The 11,178-nt window shown below is 35.3% G+C and overlaps 1 protein-coding gene and 1 pseudogene across 3 annotated transcripts in view; both read left to right on the top strand.

Annotated features, from left to right (window-relative positions):
• Nucleotides 1-11,178, top strand: part of FAF1 (Fas associated factor 1) — a 529,666-nt gene that overhangs the window by 349,567 nt on the left and 168,921 nt on the right. The window lies entirely within an intron of this gene.
• LOC121027370 (serine/arginine-rich splicing factor 7-like) lies at nt 5,310-11,106 on the top strand (annotated as a pseudogene).

The raw sequence follows: 11,178 nt of genomic DNA, 5'->3' as shown, positions 1-11,178 counted from the left end.
TTTATTTTATTTTATTTTATTTTATTTTATTTTATTTTATTTTATTTCAAGGAGGGAGCAAGCATGCACATGCGCATGCTTTTGCAGGAGGGACAGATGGAGAGGGAGAGAGAAACTTAAGCAGGCCCCATACCCAGCAAGGAGCCCAGAGAGGATCCCAGCTCAGGGTTGGATCTCACAACTGTGAGATCATGACCTGAGCTGAAATCAAGAATCAGTTGCTTAACTGACTGAGCCAGTCAAGCATACCCCCCTACCCACCATTTTTGTTTTTGTTTTTGTTTTTGTTTTTGTTTTTGTTTTTTGAGAGAGAGAGAGAGAGAGAGAGAGAGAGAGAGAGAAAGGAAGCAGGGGAGAGGGGCAGAGGGAGAAAGAGAGAGGATTGAATTATTTCTAAATGCTTCTGAGATAAAACTTCTGAGTTTGAGTTTTGGCTCACTACTTAGCAGCTCTGTGACCTTGGGCAAGCTCCTTAATCTATGTAAGGTTCAGTATCCTTCTCTTTAAAATGGGGATTACAATAATACTTACCAAGCAGAGTTATTGTGCCAGTTAAGTGGAGTAATGCATATAAAGCACACATATAATACCAATATATGTTAAGCTCTCAATAATAGCAATTATTACTAAAATATTTTTAAAACTACTGAGTAATTTCATGGGTATTTGTATATATATTTCAAACCTTATCAAATTATATATTTTAAAACCTGTATGGTTTATTGTAGGTCACTTATACCTCAATAAAGCAATACTCAATGATGTGTGTGTATATCTTCTTTGTACTACAATGATTGTATTCTATGCTGCTGCCTTGTCAGGATGGTGGCTCAGTCAGTTAAGCATCCAACTCTTGATTTCGGCTCAGGTCATGATCTCATGGGTTCGTGAGATCAAGCCCCAAGTTGGGCTCTATGCTGACAGCGTGGAACCTGCTTGGGATTCCTCTCTCTCCCTTTCTCTGCCCCTCACCTGCTTGTATGCACATGCTCACTCGCTCGCTCTCTCAAAATAAATAAACATTTAATAATAAAACCTAAGTATTGTAAAACTATAGCTTTACTATTTGTATCTTTTAAAAATTAGTTTGTAAAATACAATGCTCTTGTGTTTAAAATTTTTTTCTGTTATTAATATTTTTTAAATACAAGAGCATTGTATTTTACAAACTAATTTTTTTTTAAATTTTTTTTTCAACGTTTTTTATTTATTTTTGGGACAGAGAGAGACAGAGCATGAAGGGGGGAGGGGCAGAGAGAGAGAGGGAGACACAGAATCGGAAACAGGCTCCAGGCTCTGAGCCATCAGCCCAGAGCCCGACGCGGGGCTCGAACTCACGGACCGCGAGATCGTGACCTGGCTGAAGTCGGACGCTTAACCGACTGTGCCACCCAGGCGCCCCTTACAAACTAATTTTTAAAAGATATAAATAATAAAGCTATAGTTTTATAATACTTAGGTTTTATTATTAAGTGTGTCACATTCAGGACAAGGATCCTTCAGGTGATTGAACTGAATGTTCTTAGTGATGTATTAAGATGACAGTTCATAAGAGCTGGAAAGGGTCTGAGAGGTCTTTCATGTGGGTTGCTCTCATATTTTACAAAAGAGAATGTTAAAGCCCCTGATGACTAGCCCTAAGTCCCATAACTTGGTCTCCAATTCAGAACTCTTAAAATGTCTTAGTCTCAGTGATTTAACAGTGAGGAAAAAAGACAAGCTGCAATGTGGGGGAGAGGGGTAAAAGTTAGCTACAGAATAAAAAATACTTTGAAGAACTAATTCATATTTTTAAAGAAAGTGTTATTTAAGAAGGGCCCTATAAACATTCTGACAACTAAGCTTAAAATAATAGTACTGTGTCAATGGCTTGTTAGAGGTGGCCTGTGATCAATTATGATGGTTTATAGGAGTTGTCATTTGCACATTGCCCTAATATTTCATTTTAATTTGTTTATGAGGAAACACTATATGCTTTCTTAATTATGTAAGGGGAAACATTGAGAAGATTCTAAAACTTCACAGAAGAAAGCACTTTGAGAGTTTCTCAGTTGTTTCAAATAATTGCCATTATTTATGAAAATTAGTTTTATCTGTATACTTTGCATAATTTACAACCTTTTAGTCTCAGGATCCTTCTGTACTCTTTAAAAATCATCAAAGACCCCAAAGAGCTTTTGTCTACAAGGATTATATCTAATAACATTTGCCATATTCAAAATTAATATTGAGAAAAATTAAGTTTTTTTTTATTTTTTGCTTATTTATAAGTTTATTTTGAGAGAGAGAGAGAGGTGGGGAGGGGCAGAGAGAAGGAGAGAGAGAATCCCAAGGAGGCTCCCTCTGTGCTGTCAGCACAGAGCCAGAGGTGGGGCCTGAACTCAAGAATCATGAGATCATGACCTGAGCTGAAACCAAGAGTCGGACACTTAACTGACTGAGCCACCCAAGTGTCCCAAGAAAAAATTAAATGTTTACTTAAGATAATAATAAGTCCATTACACGTTGATATCAATAACACCTTTTAATTAAAAGTAATTGTATTTTACAAAAAATAAAATTAGTGAGTGATGTGTTACACTTTTACAAATCTCCTTAATGTCTGGCTTAATAGAAGACAAGTAGTTTCTCGTATCTTTTGCATTCACCTGTTGTGAATATATCATTTTGGTGGAAGTATAGGAAGAAAATCCAAGCCTACATCCTGGCTCCTCCTGGAGAAAGAAGGAGTATTTTAATAGTCTTTTCAGATAATTGTGAATATTCTTCTCTGATACTAGATCGGAACTCAATAAGTGATAGCTAAATGTTAGTTTTAAAAGATTATTTTTTTTTTTAATTTTTTTTTTAACGTTTATTTATTTATTTTTTTGGGACAGAGAGAGACAGAGCATGAACGGGGGAGGGGCAGAGAGAGAGGGAGACACAGAATCAGAAACAGGCTCCAGGCTCTGAGCCATCAGCCCAGAGCCCGACGCGGGGCTCCAACTCACGGACCGCGAGATCGTGACCTGGCTGAAGTCGGACGCTTAACCGACTGCGCCACCCAGGCGCCCCTTAAAAGATTATTTTTAATGTTTATTTTTGACAGAGAAGGCGAGAGCGTGAGCAGGAGAGGGGGCAGAGAGAAAGGGAGACAGATGATCAGAAGCAGGCTCTGCACTGACAGCAGAGAGCTTGATGTGGGGTTCAAACTCACAAACTGAGAGATCATGACCTGAGCTGAAGTCAGACACTTAATCGACTGAGACACCCAGGTGCCCCTCTAAATGTTAGTTTTGATATGGAATCTACAGCTACTTAAATATACATTTTGTAACTTTGTTACAGTAAGATCCATTGATCTGTCTTGCACTTTAAATAGATCCTTTTCCAGTGCATAATTTTATAATATCATGCATTCATTGTTCAGAGAGTATCGGTCCTCTGAGTTATGCAGATTTTCTAATGTTGACATATTCCATTATTTGATATAAAAAAAAAAAAAGATCACCTGTTAATATCACTACCAATCTCATTGGAAAAGTCTTTAAGGGAGCACATGGCTGGCCCGGTCGGTGGATCATGCGACTCTTAATCTCAAGGTTGTGAGTTTGAGCCCCACTGTGGGTGTCGAGATTACTTAAAAATAAAATCTTATTTTAAAAAAAGAAAGAAAGAAAAGAAAGCTTTTAAGCTTTAGGAAGCTGTTGAGCTCATGGTGGCTAATACATTTTTCAAAATTTTAATTTTTATTTGAAAACTCAAATTTTTTCATGGGTAACTGATAACTCTTAGACCTGTTCCTTGAAGTAACAGGCTTGCTTCATTCGTTTTTGAAGAAAATTCTGTCAGACACCTAAATCCAAATAGCCATTGTTTGTGTGCCAGTCATTTAAGTAATAACAGTGTTCCATTGAAAAAATTGTTGGTTCAGCACACATGGCAAACAATTACACAAGTGCTTTTTCCTCAGCAAAACCATCATACTTTGCCATATGCAGCAGGAGTGCTTTTTGCAGACTTCCCATTTGTTCACACAGAGAGTTTTAAAAGAGGTGTATGTACTCAAGAGTCATGTTTAATTAAAAGTAGTATTTTTTACTGATTCAGCAGGGACAATCTTTACTGGACATTTTTATAGTGAGTACATGGCACTGGAGACTTTCACACAGTTTGGTGTCACTCCCTTGATTTGTGCTAAGGTACCACAGTTTTGCCCACCATTGTTTTTTCATTGTCAGTGTAAAAACACATTGAAAAAGTCAAATACCATCTAAGTGTTATTATGAAAATTATTTTGATGTTGTGGACCCCCTAAAAGTATCTCAAGAACCCTGTCTATAAACTGCATTTTGAGAATCATTGGCATAGTTAATATGTTCCTAAGAAAATACTAAATCTTAAGAGTATTCACTAACTGATGGAATACCTACTATGTGGCAAATCTATTTTCCTTTAAGCCATCTTACAGAAAGCCTGTTAGGAAAGGTAATGTTATCTATTGTTGTAGAAGAAACTGAGGTTTGAGATATGAAATATTGATTGGAGTAAATAATAGAATAATAACTACCAGAAGTGAATTTGAACTCAAGACACTCAGACTTTAGAAGTCTTGCTTTCAAGAAAATCAGAAAATAAGCCACAAACTGGTAGAAAGTATCTACAAAAGTTATGTCTAATAAAGGGTTTTTATCTAAAATACAAGAAACTCTTAAAACTCAACAAGAAAATGAACAACCCAATTAAAAAGTGAGCCAAAGACCTTAATAGACATCTTACCAAAGAAGATATACAGATGGCAAATAAGCATAGGAAAAGATGCTCCACATCATATGTCATCAGGGAAATGCAAATTAAAAAACACCTATTAAATGACCAAAATCCAGACCACTGACAACAGCAAATGCTGGTGAGGATGTGAAGCAATAGGAACTCTCATTCGCTGTTGGTAGGGATGCAAAATGTTACAGCCACTTTGGAATATGGTTTAGCAGTTTCTTAGAAAACTAAACATACTCTTACCATATGATCTAGCAACTGAGTTTCTTGGCATTTACCTAGAGGGGTTGAAAACTTAGCTTCACACAAAAACCTACTCACAGATGTTGATAACAGCTTTATTCATAATTGCCATAATCTGGAAGCAGCCAAGACATCTTTTAGTAGGTGAATGGCTAAACAAACTGGTTCACCCAGACAATAGAATATCATTCAATACTAAAAGGAAATGAGATTTTAAACCATGAAAAGACATGGATGAACTTTAAAATGCATATTACTAATTGAAAGAGACCAATTTGGAATGACATTCTGGAAAAGGCAAAACTATGGTGACAGGAAAAAGATTGGTGGTTGCCAGGTGTGGTGAGGGGAAATAGAGATGAATAGTCAGAGCACAGAGGATTTTTAAGGTAGTGAAAATACTGTGTATGATATTATAATGATGCATAAATACCATTATACCTTTTTCCAAACATATAAAATGTACAACACAAAGAGTGAACCCTAATGCAAACTCTGGACTTAGAGTAATTACAATGTGTCAGTATAGGTTTATTGTTGGTAAAAAAACCCCATTCTGGTAAATGATGTTGATAATGGGAGAGACTATGCCTATTGGGGGCATATGGTAGGGGGTATTGGAGAAACCTCTGTACTTTCTTCTCAATTTTGTTGTAAACCTACAATTACTCTTTAAAAAAAAATAAAGTCTTTATATGTAAATAAATATACATATAACTCTCATGCCATTCAACAAATAACCCATTTTATGTATATAATAGTTTGATTTAATTAAATCCATGACCCATTTAATGTATATAATAGCCAGTGAGATTTTTAGGCATGAAATTCTTTTACCCCAACCTATCCCTAAGCATTCAGAAGATTATACCCTCAGATGTGTTGTATTTATTTAAAGGTATAGAATTAAATAATAAAGGGATTTTGACTTGATTTCTTTTTCAATTTGTGAGCCTATTTTGAATCTCTGAATCTGTGATGATGGAAAGTCAGAGAATCACAGTCTAACATGGCCAGAAAAAAAAAAAACCTGAATAAAGCCTTGAAATAGATTTTGCAAATGAGTCACAGTCCTTCATTATATTAGGGTAAAGCAGTCTTGTGATTGAGAGATTACCATTTTTTATAGGTTAATTAACTAATATGATGTATGCAAATCTAAATTTTTTAAGGCAACCCTCTGCAACTATAAAATCAAGCAAACCTGCAGCCCTAATCCTTTTTTCCAATTTTTTGCAAAATAAATGCCCCAACGATAATAGTATCGATCCTTTATAATTATATAACCATTTGGTTTCACATACATTATCTCATTGGATCTTCATATCAACTCTGTGAGGGAGAACAGATTGTATTACCCTATTTTTGTATTTAAGGACAGGTTTATTAATCCATTCTCTTTCTAAGAAAACTGAAATACAGAAATTCTAAATGATTTTCCCATAGTCATTGGGCAGTTGAATGATTTAGCCAGTCGAGAATCTCAGCCTTCTGACTACACATCTTTTATATAAATTTAGGTTATGAGTCCCAGCAAACATTTACTTTAGCCCTAAATTTTTGAAATCACTCTCTGAGTAACCATTGTCCCTTCCAAGGGGTTGCTAGCCTTACAGAAACTGCCTGGAGGAGATATAGCCCCATCTTTACTCACTTTTATTCCCTTTTTCTTGTGCCTATTCTTATATGCATCTTTTGTCTCTCCACCTGGTATATATGTTCCCTTAGGACAGACTTACACTGGGCACATAGTAACTCAGAAATTCCTGACCCTGTAATTTCCTCAGTGGATTGTGATTGGTGTCTGAAATAGAGTGATGCAGAGGCCCACTTGGTCAGCTGTAGGCTAAGGAGAAAGTGCTGGCCACTCCTCTTCAGGAATTACTAGTAGCTATGGGAAAGGTTAATGTTAATAACTATAGACCCCAGCCCATTGAGGAGCCAGCCCATTTGTAGTACTATGTACTTTTAACGAGTACTTTCCTCCAACTTCTAAAATATGTCCTCTTATAACTTACACATGAGTAGGCTGCTATGCAAAGGTAGTCACAGTAGTATCTAATCACCATTTCTCTCTCCAGGTCCTAAAAATAATGATCATTGGACTGATAATAGGTCTTCTGCCTAGTCCGTATACTTTCAAAATCAGCTTTTACTTACCTTAATTTAACCCTTTCAAAAGTCCATTGACGTAGTTAAGTCAGGGATTACTTACCTCAATAAATGGAAAACTCTGGCTTAGAATAGAGACTTTCACAAGTTCAGGAGGCTGGGAAGTACTTGACTCAGGATTTTTCTGGCTCCTGGTCCAAATTTCTTTCCATTATGCTACACTGCTTCTAATTGTCAGTGACATTTACCATCATTATTGTTTCATTACCAGAGGATTTCAGGATGGGGGAGGAGAACTTTTTTTTAAATGAAAACTATTGTGAAAGTTAATGTGACTTAAATTTAGCCTGTGCTTCTTATCCAAATTAGCTTTGCTTTTCTTGGTACTGAAATAAAATAAATTGAGTTAATTATGATAAATGATGAATAGAATGACAGGAAGGATGCAGTTTGCTTTCTGTAATTATTATTAATCAGGTTTTCTAGCATTTGTAAGGTACAGGGCCAGAATATCTAAATGCCAAAACAAACTAACAAAAATCTCTAACCATGGGGCACCTGGCTGCCTCAGTTGGGAGAGCATGGGATTCTTGATTGGAAAGTCGTGAGTTCAAGACCCACGTTGGCCATAGAGTTACTTTAAAAATAAGTAAAATGAAATGGCTAAAGTGGCAAAGGTTAGGTGTACTTTACTCCAATAAAAAAAAATAATTTAAAAAAACTTCTAACCAGACTAAAGGAAAAATAATAATCAAATACAAATGATTTTTATCAGTATAATATATATGACAGCACATACCTCACATGATTGAAAATACCTGTATAGTTATGTGACATTTGTAGTTTTCATTCCAGTACTTGTCTTCAGATAATTAGCTTATTTGTAACACATGTTTGAATTGTACTCATGACCAACCCACTATTGTGTCTTTGGTTGGTTTTTATGAATTTACAGATGTTTAGGTTTCCTCAGATATCAGTTTAATTCACACCTCCCAAAAAGTTACCAATGGATGTTTTCAGTGTGCTAATGGAGACCCTATCTTATTTCTAATAATAATAAAAGAAACTTTTTATCATCATTATATTAAATACACCAATGTGTCATTTCATGAACATTAGAGAAAACACCCTCTTTTGGCTATTTAATATTGTTTTAATTCTATGTAGACAAAAATGACATGTACTCATATTTGCTCACATTTTCCCAAATTTAATTTAAACCTCAAATTAATTATTTAATATCTGACCCACTAAAAACTTCAATAGAAGTAAATATATGTGGCTTTAATTATGTTGGCTAAACTAGGCAGATTCTTTGGGTAACATCTTGGATCATAATGGTAATAAAAATTAACTGAATGTTTGTGTGCCAGGTACTGTGCTAGGTGCTTTACATATATTATAGATTCATAAGCTATAATAATTTGATATTGTGGATTAATATGATTAAATAATAAATGACATTGTTACTATCTGTGGAAATTTTTCTTTTTAGTGCCTTCAACAAACACTATTCCAAGTACCCTCCAAAAAAGATTTATAGGGCACTGCCCTGGGAATTAGTAAACTGAAGTATTATTCTATTTGGAAAAGTAACAGACATACTAGTAGTGGGTGGTGATGTGGAGGTTATATATGATTAGCTTTATTTTAGACTTATTACAGTTTCCTGGAGCACCAGTCTATTGTCTTATGAAAAATAGCCTTGACTAAAAATAAACTATTGGTACTGCATCAAAATAAAAAGCTTCTGCACAGCAAAGGAAGTAATCCACAAAATTAAGAGGCAACATATTGACTGGGAGAAGATATTTGCAAATGACATATCTGATAAAGCATTACTATACAAAATATATAAAGAACTTAATACAACTCACACCCCAAAACAAATAATCCAATAAAAAAATGGGCAGAAGACATGAACAGACATTTCTCCAAAGAAGACATACAGATGGCCAACAGACACATGAAAAGATGCTCAAAAGATCACTCATCATCAGACAAATACAAATGGAAACCACAATGAGATACCACCTCACACCTGTCAGAATGGCTAAAATCAAAAACACAAGAAACAAGTGTTGGCAAGGATGTAGAGAAAAGGGAACTCCCTTGCATTGTTCGTGGACATGCAAACTGGAAAACAGTATAGAGATTCCTCAAAAAGTTAAAAATAGAACTACCCTATGATCCGGCAATCACACTACTGGGTATTTACCCAAAGAATACAAAAGTACTAATTCAAATGGATACATGCACCCCCAATGTTTACAGGAGTATTATTTACAATAGCCAAGTTATGGAAGCAGCCTGTGTCCATCTGTCAATGAATGGATAAAGAAGAGGTGAGATATATTTTATATATATATATAATGTATATATTATATATACATGTGTACGTATATATAGTATATATATTATGCATACAATGTGTATATATATTATATACATTGTATATAGATTATATATATGCACATTGTATATAGATCATATATACACATTGTATATAGATTATATATATATACACACTCACATATATATGTGTATATATAGACATATATATAAATATTATTCAGCCCTATAAAAGAATGAAACCTATTAACATTTGCAGCAATGTGAATGGATCTACAGAGTATAATGCTAAGCAAAATAGTCAGAGAAAGACAAATACCATATGATTCACTCATATGTGGAATTTAAACAAAACAAATGAGCAAAGGGAAAAAAGAGAGCAACAAACCAAGAAACATACTCCTAACTATAAAGAACAAACTGATGGTTACCAAAGGGAAGGTATATGGGCAAATGGGTGAAATACATGATGAGGATTAAAGAGTGCACTTACTGTGATGAGCACTGGGTGATGTGTGGAATTGTTGAATCAATATATTTACACCTGAAACTAATGTAACACTGTATATGTTAACTCTGCTGGAATTAAAATAAAAACTTAAGGCTGCCAATACCATTGGCAACTGAGTCGGTGCTACATCTTTTGTACTGATTGCTCCCTGGGCATTGAGAACAGCCAGGCATCATGTCACCTTGTGGGTGGTGTGGAGGAGAAGACCAAGGTATATGTTGGTAGTCTGGGAACCAGTGTCAGCAGAGGAGAGTTAGAAAGGGCTTTTGGTTATTACAGTATCTTAAGAACTGTGTGGATTATGAGAAATCCTCCAAGATTTACCTTTGTGGAATTTGAAGATCCTAGATATGCAGAAGATGCAATGCGAGGCCTGGGCAGGGAGGTGATTTGTGGTTCCCAAGTGAGAGTTGAATTATCAACAAATATGCCTCAGAGCTCTGATTTTGATAGACCAACCACCTGCCCAACATTCCTTTGATCCCAATGATAGATGCTATGAATGTGGCAAAAAGGGACATTATGCTTATGAATGTCATCTTGACAGCTGGTGGAGGAGAAGCAGGTCACAGTCTAGATCACATTTAAGATCCAGAGGTAGATGATACTCTTGTTCACATAGCAGGAGCAGGGAAAGGAGGTCAAGATCACCATCTCCTCAGCGATCAAGATCTGTGTTTCTCTGTAGATCGAGATCAGCTTCACACAGAGGTCTACGTCTGGTTCCATAAAAACATCAAGATCCCCATCAAGGTCAAGATCAAGAATCAGTTCTGTTTCACTATTAAGAATCAGCCAAAGTCCAGATCTCCATTTCCAAAAGAAGCCACTCCCCATCAGGAAGTACACAAAGAAGTGCAAGTCCTGAAAAGGTGGACTGAAGTTCTCAAGTTCACCTTTTAGGGAAGGGTCATTTTGTTTATATTATTATAAGGGATTTGTGATGTCTATAAAGCGTAACCTAGGAAGGGTATTTCAGTTATCTGATCAAAATGGATTTGGGTTATTACTCTATAAATTCACAGCAGTAGGATAATATAAATTTTTGTTGAATGTATTAACATCCTGTGGTCTGAAAATGTGGGTTTTAATCTGGTACATTTTAATAAAATGTTTCTAACTAGAAAAAATAAAAAGAAAATATAATAAAAGAAAAAAAAATAAATAGAGTAAAGGAAAAAAAAGAAACCAACCCT

Source organism: Herpailurus yagouaroundi, unplaced genomic scaffold (assembly GCF_014898765.1).
Source record: "Herpailurus yagouaroundi ecotype Mexico unplaced genomic scaffold, PumYag 77, whole genome shotgun sequence".
Lineage (NCBI taxonomy): Eukaryota > Metazoa > Chordata > Mammalia > Carnivora > Felidae > Herpailurus > Herpailurus yagouaroundi.
The sequence above is the reverse complement of the archived record's forward strand: the minus strand, read 5'-3'. Positions and strand labels throughout refer to the sequence as shown.